Source organism: Adiantum capillus-veneris, chromosome 16 (genome assembly GCF_014529385.1).
Source record: "Adiantum capillus-veneris isolate H3 chromosome 16, ASM1452938v2, whole genome shotgun sequence".
In the NCBI taxonomy this organism is placed as follows: Eukaryota; Viridiplantae; Streptophyta; class Polypodiopsida; order Polypodiales; family Pteridaceae; genus Adiantum; species Adiantum capillus-veneris.
In genome coordinates, this window is record NC_140946.1 from 34,357,899 (window position 1) to 34,368,762 (window position 10,864).

A 10,864-nucleotide genomic window follows, 5' to 3' on the forward strand; every position below is an offset into this window, starting at 1 on the left:
ACTCACCGAATGGCGAAGCTTAAAGCTCTCTCCCAATGAATCCATCCATAAATATGTAGACAAGTTTTGGGATCTACAACTCAAAGCCACTGTCTTTAAAAAGTTGGACTTTGGAGAGCAAAAGCAACAATTTTGTGCGGGCTTAACCGAAGAAATGGCGGAGTATGTCAACTCCCAAAGGCCACGTACCATATCGGCGGTAATACACCATACTATGGTGGCCTCTCGAATCAATTTCCAAACGGGGGCTAAAAGAAATAATAAGCCCCTGGAAAACAAGGGTTCCAATGAGCCTAAGGGAAGGACAATGTCCAAAAGTCTCCTAAGGGCAACTCCAATAAAGATAAAGAGAAGGGAGTTTACAAAGGTAAGAATAAACTCTCTCCTGAAGAGCTTGAGCGTTATCGTAAGGATAACCGGTGTATCAAGTGCGGCGAACAAGGGCATGCGTACCGCGCTTGTCCCCAAAAGAACAACCGCCAAGATCCTCCTAGAGCTTCCTTGGTTGAAATCCAAGAGGAGGAGACTCACCAAACTCACCACAAAGGATCGCCTCTATGCCATGCTTGGGGAAAGGTAAGAGAACATGATGCTTTTATTCTCTTTGACCCTGGTTCTACTCACAATTTTATATCTATGGAGTTAGCCACCAAGCTAGGCATACAATCCTACGAGATGGGAGATGTCCTACCCGCAGACAGTGCCTTCAAGGGGCAAGAAGCTTCAGTCACTCCCTTAATTGGGAAATTGAGGCTTCATGTCCAAGACTATGTGGACAAAGAGGACTTCTTTATCTCTCCTCTCAAGCATGAGGATGCAATCCTAGGGGCAGCATGGTTTGACCGCCTGGCTGCCGATGTCATAATAATCAATATCTAATTCTTCTAAATGATTTTCTCATATTAAACTGATCATTTAATGTGGGGAAGTGCCATGGGAGAAAAGGCTAGAATATTGGTTAAGCTAGCAGACCGACCACAGTAGGGATCCAAAGGAGGGAAAATAGGGATCCAAAGGGGGGGCCATCTGCAAAAGAGCCATGTGAACCAATGGGCTAAAAAGACCCTAAGGTTCAGCCCATTAAGACTTCCAAAATGCTAAGGTTCCAAAATTCAAAGGTTGTGTCCAAAGGGTTAAAGCTTAGGGGGAATTGGATGCTTTGTGTGCTCTCCAAAGTCAACACATCTCCCTACATGGGAGGGGGCGAGCCCTTCTTCTAGGGGATGAGAGAGAAATCCACACACACACACACACAGGCTCCCTTTACACAAAGGGAATGAGGGACACATGTCAGCTCCCTAGGCCAGATGCCCACAAGGTGTGCCCAGTTTCTATTGGATGACCCTTGAAGTAGACCAATGAGAATTAAGCTAGAGTAAATCTAGTTTAATTAATTTAAAAACATTTAATAAAAGAAACCAATGAGAATTAAGTCTCCTAGAAGACTATTGGGCAGTCTCACAAGGGGTCCAATGAGCATTCAGGAGCCCAATGGCTTGCCCGATTCCTATTGGCCAGGAGGCAAAGGGGTCCAATGAGAGTTTAGTTTAATTATTTAATTACCTAAAGCTCTCACAAAAGGGGAAAGGGGGACACATGTCAGAAGGCTATCACTTATGCTGCTTAATAGTCATTGGCTTGACTTGGGGAGAGCCAATGAGGGCTCAGCAAGAGCAAATAGCAAGAGGGCTCGCCCAAGAGAGAGAGGGGGCTGATTTTTGCAAGGCATTATCACACACACACTCACACAATCTCATGTGTGAAGAAAGAGAAGACTATCTCTTTCCAAGCTTTAATGGAGAGCTCATCACCTACTCCAAGCTTGTGAGATAGAAGCCTACATCAACACACTTTTGGCATGTGGATGCAAATCCAACCAAGAGCCAAGCTTCAATGCATGCTCATCTCCTCTACCAAGCTAATTACTAAGCTAAGCTATGCTAATATGACTGATTATGTGAGGAGATGTACATCTTTCTCGTAAGATACTCCTTCTTCCTCTCAATCTACTCTCATACCCTGCTATCTCTCACCATCTTCGAAGGTGTGTGAGGTCTTGGGTCTGAGAACGGGGATAATTCAAGTTGTGTTTGCTAAGTGTTTTGCTTAGTGAATGAAGCTTTCATCTTCATTGCACTAGCTAGTCTTGAAGGAACACAAAGAATTGTATTGTACAATGTCTCTCTTGATGGGAGAAACCATAATACAAAGCCTTTTGGAGGAGGGACGCGCTCCATGCAAATCCGGTCCTCAAATGTTGTCATTAGCTTAATTTCTCTCTCTTTTGAAAGTATTGTCGATGATATCTAACTAGGTGTTATGCTTTTTGTTGCTCTCTCCACCCAAGCACTCTTGTAATTCTCATTAGGAATCTATTCTAATGAAATGCCCACTATGTTCATGCTCATTTCTGCTACACACAAGGTATTAGGCCATTAAATGTTACATACATCCTTAATCAAGATTGGCTGCAAATTTTACTTGATGGGTGCTCCCAACTTGTGCATGGCATAATGCACTCTAAGAATCAACCCAAATAAAAAATTTATCAATTTCAAGGGCTACTTGACATCGCAAGAGATCTCTAGATGCATGGACCATCATTCAAGAGGTCTCTTTATGCAATGGACTATCATTCAAGAAGGCAAACGCCCTTTTCTTTAGATTAGACATTGTATGCAGGAATCCCTTATTGGCGGGTGCTAGCCAAGGGGTGATGCATAAAATACTACAGTGTTCAGGAACTTACAACTAAGTTTCAAGGTTGGTGTACATCCTATCTGCTAACTCTAAATACTCTTGCAAATGACAAGATTTAGGTTCCATCACGAGAGATCTTCTAAGAGTTTGGTTAATTTTCTATATTAGCCTTGAGACTAGCTTTGTCTCTAGGCATAGGCTTCATTGTAGGTGCTGCATCCTGAACTCTTACATTGCTCTCTTCCAATTGTGTTACCATTTATTGTGTCTTTTGATATTCTTCTTATACTCAAGCTTGGAGAACAATGATATGCCCTTCTTTTCCTAGCAAAGCTCTACAAATGTAGTAGTCTTGATGTAGTTGCTGCATCCAAAGTCATTGACTTTAGCTCTAGAGATCTTAAGTTTCATCTATAAGTGCTTTAAGGTAACCTTGAAGTACAAACATTGTAGGCTTAACCTTTGCAGTTCAATGTATTCTCTTGTTTGCTAGCTATTTTAACATTTTGATCATGGTGGCTATGTCGCTATCTGTTTAGTGAGCTCCATCACTAAACTTTGGAGTTGCGGTACTAGATTCTATTGAATTGGAGCTTGATTTCTCCTCCAAGGGGGATCATAGCCTGGAAAGATTTTTCAAGACCAACTCTATTCTTCCTTTGCATCAACTCTAGTTCTCATAAACTCAAACTTTGGCTCCTCCTCTTTGGCATCTTCCTTTTTTGTTCTTCTTGTCCTCCTTATTGGGAAAAAAATTCACTGATGGAATTCATACATTTAGTGGATTATTGTCCAATTACATTACTTATGCAAAGTTATTCCTCTAGTGTCATATGCCATGCCACATGAGGGGTTAGCAATAATGGTTTACCCAAATATGTAATGAATTGCTCTTGGGATTGGTGGTGCAGTTAACATAACCTGGCCTATTGTATAGAAAAAGTAAGATATTATAGAGGGTGATCAATCCATCCACAAGAAAAAGTAAGCCAAAAGCATGGAGAATGCTTTGAAATTCTTACAAGGAAAACCTTTAGTGAAAAAAATCAATAGGGTTGTCCTCCATTGGCACATAAGTGAAGCTAACCTCTCCTATACAGAATCTCCTTATCGCACAATGATAATGCCTCTCAATGTGATTTTTCAATTGTCCAATTCTAGGTTCCTTGCAATTGCCAATGTGCTATGAGTGCTCAAGGGATCCACTATTAAGAACCCCCTACATAACACGTGTTTGCAGTGTAATTAAAAACCCCTTTGTTAAAGTGTTGACGTGAATGGATTGACCCCTCATTTATTATGAATTAATGTTTTTTTTCCAAAATGGATTCAACAAACCCCGCTTGTGAATGTATCTCTACATAATTGCCTCTCGTCTGAGTGTTAGCAAAGATGATGGTGGAAACACCCAAGTCAGTCATCAGGAATCTGGCCCCAAACACGCTCAACCATAGTTGTGAAAGTTGCCCTACACTCACTCTGACAACTAGAAGTGCCCAATCTATGCTACTTCTTGCTCAACCAAGATATACATGAACTTTCAACATGAAACAAAAACCACTACTGTTGAATAGTTTTGTGTCAGAGTAAGCCCAATCCAAATCTAACTGTGGAGCCCTCTTCATCCTTCAAGCCCTTGCAGAAGAGAATATTATTCCCCTACTTTTGTAGACTCTCTAGTGAGCGGTCAAGTGTGTCACCATTCCAATACTTGAAGATCAAAATGGGATGCTTCTTGGGGTGTTGATCTAACCTCAATGTGGTAATAACACCACTATGTGTGAAAGCTTTCATACCACTATGTGTGAAAGCAAGAACAGTGTCAAGCGTTAACATGTCATTTCTTGTCCTCTCGGTGCTAGCTTTAATTAGCTTCCCCGTGGAGAACTTGTCCATCCAGCCATCTTCATTGACTTAAATTTGATGACATGGCCATAGTGCTTTTCTCTAATTTCTGCAACCTCTATGAAACCAATGCATGCATGTCCTAGTACATGAAGCACTCGTCAGCCTAAATGGACCATATTCGGTGCCATCGGGACAATGGTATATGTATTCGCTTCAACCTAGGTAGCAAAGGCAAGCGATTCTTGAGTAGTGGTTTTAGTCGGGTCGGCATAATTGTTTTATGTCCGAGACTGCCTTCCTTGAATCTTCATGTTATGATACAAGAGCTCCAAAAGCTTTGTGCCAACCACAATGCCTAGTAAACCCTCACCATTGGCTTGAGGGATGTTGCAACTTGGTACACTCGAAAAAAATTATGTAGCACTCAAAGGCCATTTGACCTGCTGCTTTGACTTCTATCCTTCCTGAAGCCTTCAAGAACCTGGTGGTGACGGCTTAGTAAGTTTATTGGCTTATGCCATCACCCATTCTTCTGTGTGCCATCTGCTAAACAAAGGATCACTAAAGGAAGTCCTCCCTTGCCCGATACAGGCTCATGCAGAAACACTCTTTCACAAAGTGATGCTCCACTTTTCTCACCTTGCCAATGCCATCCATGAGGTAGGTGTAGCCTCGGCCTGGATGCATTAATCAAAATCAAGACAATGTTGGGGTGTAGGTCAGGTGGCTGTGGGAAACCACCCTTACTTACTATTTTCTTCCTATTCAATATAGGGAGAGAAAGTGAGAGAGTTGACCAATCTCTTACTTTCCTCTCCACTAACCCAACTCCCCCTTCTCCTTCCCTCTTGCACACTCCGCACACGCACACTTCGTCCCTATCAATTGGTATCATAGCTTTGCCTATCCCGAGCCGGCTTCCTGTTCCCCACTCGGTGTGTGTAGGTCCTCCAACTTGGAACTTGTCTTGGAGGTAATCTCTGCAGCGAAGTCGAGCAAGCTTGGCAGTTCAAATCTGCAGGTGAATTGAGCAAGGGAGAATTGGGAAAGCCAGTGCAAAGTCCAAGGCTCAGGGAGAGGGAATTTTGAAGAGAATCAAGGGAAGCTGAGTCAAGATCTGCAGATTGAGGAGATTGAAATCATCCAAATAATTGCAGCGCTAGGCAACCGGGGTACTCGCCAGGCAAGCAAAGCAGGAGATCTTGAAGGAAATGGAGCTTGAGCTCAGGCAGCGAGTTCAATATTTTTGCAAGAGATTGGAGCATCGAGCATAGCCTGGAACCCCTGTAATCGGGCATGTCGACAACAAATTACCTCAAGGACAACAAATTGCAATCGGACAGGTCAACAACAAATTGAGAGTTGAGGCCAGAATCAAGCAACGGGTAGCAGGGCCGTGACACACGCACACACACGCACACACACACACACACACACACACACACAATGTGTGTAAAGGCAGCTCAATAGCACCGTGAACTGCCGTTGTGGTACTCGAGCCTAGGCACTATGAATAGCAGACTGGAGAGCAGGCAGCGCTGTCGATTACACACACACACACACACACACACACACACACACACACGCACGCACGCACGCACGCGCACACACACACACACACACACACAGAGAATTATATGAGTCCTCTCTCATGCTTCACCACTTAAATTGGAAAGAAAAAGCATGGATGGTTTTTTATTAAAAAACCCCTCCCTTTCTTCACGTCTACATATCTATTAAACCATCCATTACATGATCACACAAGCAGCTGTCACAATAATAACACGTGTTCGGACGCTCGGCCAAAGGTAAGATACGGTTAGCCAAGACTACACCATACTCCCTGGTGTGTGGTGTGTTGTTAAAGTATTCTCTGAGTGGCTGTCGATAAATGCGATACAAAAAAATCTTATGGTGTGGAAGAATCTACGCTAGCAGATATAACCGTTTTGAAGACCCTCGCTTCATTAAATGTTCTACATAATAATATTGTGGCCCTATGCCCATGGCTTCAGTTACCATCGCCAGACGGATATTGTTCCTAAAATTCTCTCGACCCCAAAGGGTCACCTACGTCACTCTGTCCTAATATATCCACCACTTCATCTTAGTAACAGATGTTCCTAATTGCGGAAATAGATGACGCTCATAATGGAGTAGTGTGGTTCTCCTAGTAGACTCACTTGACTGCTGAAGATGTGCAATGGTTATGGCTACACTGATCTTGATTATAAGTCATGACAAAGTAAGTTGTAGGTTGTAAACTCTTGGAAAGCAAGCTACTCAAGGCAGATACTGTGCACTCTGTTTTTTAAAGAAAAACGTCTGTCTTTTATAGACCTACGTTGATGCCTGAACCAAATGGGTATGGGTTAGAATTACCCAAACTAATTGACATCTCTTTTATATTATCTCACCTCTTAGTGATTGGCTACTCTATTGGATAGCTTACTGACTATGGTCTCATTTGAGATACCGGTCTTATGTGTAACTGATTGTTTATGTACATCCAGTGCTGGGGGCAATAGTTCTTAAGTAATTATATGGACCGTATATCGACCTTGCGAAAGCATGCGAAAAAACCTTGCTAGCTACTACCATATTGATAAGTGTGGCTCATAAAAAGGTTTTTTTTGTTATGTTTGTGATACTATTTTTTAATCTTCTTTCTGCATTGGGCACAAATGGGTCTTTTTTCATCCTAATAATGCATGACACTTTTATTAGATGGTGTCTGAGTAGGACCTCTGCAATGCTTTTCCTGTAAATGGCTGTCGCATGTTAGCTTCTGCATACTATGAGTGGGTGTACAAGCGTGTGTTGTAGCGAATGGATCTCAACACGGGCTTTTCTCATCCGGATCTTGTGCTGAGTAAAATCCCTGGAAATAGGGTCTTTAAGGCCGACCTCGATGACGGGAATACCTGGCTGAATTTGGGTCCCTTCTGCTACGGAGTGGCATCATCATCTATTAAACCCTCATAAGGTGAGTACTTTATTCACTTGGCATCGTGTTCTGTGACTACTGTTGTGCGTTCAAATCTGGTTTGCTATTGTGACTTCAACATGCCGAAAAATAGTGAGAAAGTGTTGGTGGAATCATCTTCATCTCCAAGTCTACAGGTTAACTATTTATTCGGTTCTCTTGAAGCCTTAAAAACATTGTGAGTTGGACTGTTTTGCTAAAATGAAGGTGCTTCAAATAGATAAATTGTAATCTTTTAAGCACTGGTTTATTAGACAGTTTTTTCAAGTAGATCTATGGTTCTGGGAAGTTGGTTTAACTAGTTTACTTTAAGAAATTGTGGAACTTTTTCTGTTGCTAAAGGCTGCCAGATCTTGAGACTATTATGTGGTGTCACCGGTTGGTTACTGTGGTATAGCCAGTTATGGGAAAATTGGATGAGGTATTTTGAGCATCTCTTATCCGAATAAGGTGAAGTTTCTGTTAAGATGCTTAAAACTTGAAAGCTTTTTGCATTACCACTTACAACGTGTAACTTATGGATGCGGGATGCATCTTACCTTTAATGGGTTGGGTCACCAACTATATAAAGTCCTAAGCATGGCTATTTCTAATCTGCCCTTTACTTCCTCTCATTGTATCAGTGCGTGGGAGAATGATTGCGTACCTGCATGATGGTGTGTGGAAAAATATAAAAATGGATTTTCTAGCTTAATGTGTAGACTTCGAATGAAATTCTGATGGTATATTATGTACTCCCTATTATGTGTGATGGTCCTTTTTACTAAGCCGGTGAATGTCTCTACCCTTGTTTTGTTTTTCTGGCTGATTGCCTATCCCTGGGAAGTAGACCTTCCAGATTGGTCTTACTATGATTGAATCAGAACATATTAGGAACTTAATATGTGGGTTACTCTGGGAAAGAGTGTCGGCTGGTCTCTGGTCTTTCTGGCTTGTACTGGCTGTGCTATTATTAAGCCTGGTATTATGAGCTGCCCTAATGTACAGGTCGGCTTCATCTCCAAGTCTACAGGTTAACTATCTATTCGGCTCTCTTGAAGCCTTAAAAACACTGTAAGTTGGACTATTTGGCTAAAATAAAGGTGCTTAATTTAGAAAAAATGTAATGGTTTAAGAACTAATTAAATGGACAGAATCTTTAAAATAATCTATGCTTCTGGCAAGTTGGTTTTAGCTGGTTTACTTGAAGAAATTAAGGAACTTTTTCTGTCGCTAGAAGTTGCCAGATCTCGAGATTATTATTGTGGTTTCACCAGTTGGTTAATGTGGTACAACCGGATATGGGAAGACTGGTTGAGGATTGTTGAGCATCTCTTATCCGAATAATGGGATGTTTGTGTTAAGATGTTTAAAACTAGAATGCCTTTTTGCCTGCATATATTATTTGCCCGGTTTATCACCTATGACAGTTTGTAATGTATGGATACTGATGCATCTTGCCTTTAATAGGTTGGGTCACCAACTTTATAAAATCCTAAGCATGGCTATTTCTAAACTTACCTTTACTTACTCTCATTGTAGGAGTGCGTAGGGGAATGATTGCATACTTGCCTTAGGATATGTGGAAGAATATAATAATAATATCTCCAGCTTAGTGTGTAGACTTCGATGAAGTGCTGATGGTATATTTTGTACTCGCTAGTATGTGATGGTCCTTTTACTAAGCCTATGATGGTCTCTACCCTTTTTTTGGTTTTGGCTAATTGCCTATCCCTAGGAAGTAGACCTTTTCGGCGGGTCTTACTGTGATTGGATCATACTAGGAACTTAAAACATGGGATGTGGGTTACTCTGGGAAAAAGTGCCGGTTGGTCTCTGGTTTTTTTGGCTGGTACTGGCTGAGCTAGTATTAGCCTGTTATTATGATCTACCCTGTTGTGCATGTATTCTAAGAATGGCATGGTTGGACTGCACTAAAAAATCAATTGTTTATCTGTCCGATTTCTGTTTTTTCATCATAAAAGGAACAAATCCGTTGTTGCTGGATATATATTTTTTGAAAATCTGATGGTGTGAGTAATTATTTCGACTAGCGAGTTTAAAGACAAATATTTGGTACTGGATTTTAGGAACAATATGTCGAATATGACATTGGAAGCGATTCAACTGTTAATATGGCTAAAAGTATTTTTTAATTCTGATATTAGTGTAGTTTGTAAAATCCAAACATTTTCCTCTGGCTGGTCTACTAATCATATTCATTACTATGCTGACCTGATGTTTATTGGCTTTGCTTTCGCTGATATACTACAGAGTTCCTTTTTTGGAGTTGTAAGTGGGATAAAATTCAAGCCCGAACTGTGTGCAAACATAAACTGGATGCTACTTTATCTCCTCGAGAAGGTTTTTTGCCTTTTAAAATCTAATGGCTAGTATAAATTTTTTGACTCATGCTAACTTGGACTTGCACCTATGGGGTAAATTCTCCCCAACTTAGGTAAAGAATATGTTGAGGGTTGGTACTTTAAAAACCTATATAGTTTTGATATTCTTTTCAAAGTTCTTGAAACTATGGTTAGGCATTGAATAAATCTCGAAGGAAGATAATATATAGTAGCTATGATGGGATTCTCACTCTCCTGGTTAGATTGGCTAAAAAAGGATTCTTATTATGGTTTTATATAAAAAAACAAATTACTTATAGAAGAACTGTTTGTTTTTTCATTGTGACATGGATAACAACTGGGATGCCCAGCTTCACCTACGTACAGTCACTTGCTAACGAATTGTTTTCTTGTGGCTATGGATGCAGGTGAGGGCTACCTTCTTTGATAAAAACATTCTGTTCCATGTGGTAGATGACTTGTGGTAGATCTCTTACCTTGAAGCAACATCACCCCAAAATTTGGGATTACTGTTTCCCATGTTATACTTTGTTATCTTCATTACCTTGTACAAAATTTATTTTCAATTGCAAATAAATTATTGTACAAACCCATTCTATTTTCCTAGAATTGTTGGTTTGTGAACTGGTATGATTCATTTGCGTGTCTATATATATATATATATATATATATATATATATATATATATAGAACTGCTACACACACACACACACACACACACACACACACACACACACACACACACACACACACACACACACACACACACACAAACTCTTTCACTGGACAAAAATGCCTAGGTGATAAATATTTCAGGAGCCCTTCATCTACATCTCTATTATGCCACCCATTACATGATTACACAAACAACTGTCACAGTAGAAGCAAGTGTTTGGACACTCAGCTAAAGGTAGGATACGAGTCGCCAAGGCTACCCCATATTCCCGAGTGTGGGAAGTACTGTTAAAATATCCTCTTAGTTGAT

At 40.8% G+C, this 10,864-nt stretch overlaps 1 protein-coding gene across 1 annotated transcript in view; it reads left to right on the plus strand.

The window, feature by feature from the left end:
• The window catches only part of LOC147438837 (uncharacterized), an 84,414-nt gene extending 74,005 nt beyond the window's left edge, over positions 1-10,409 (plus strand). The window contains exon 7 of the mRNA XM_086484806.1: positions 10,287-10,409. The gene's annotated coding sequence lies outside the window, so the exon portion shown is untranslated. The remainder of the gene's footprint in view (positions 1-10,286) is intronic.
• Positions 10,410-10,864: the final 455 nt, after the last annotated feature.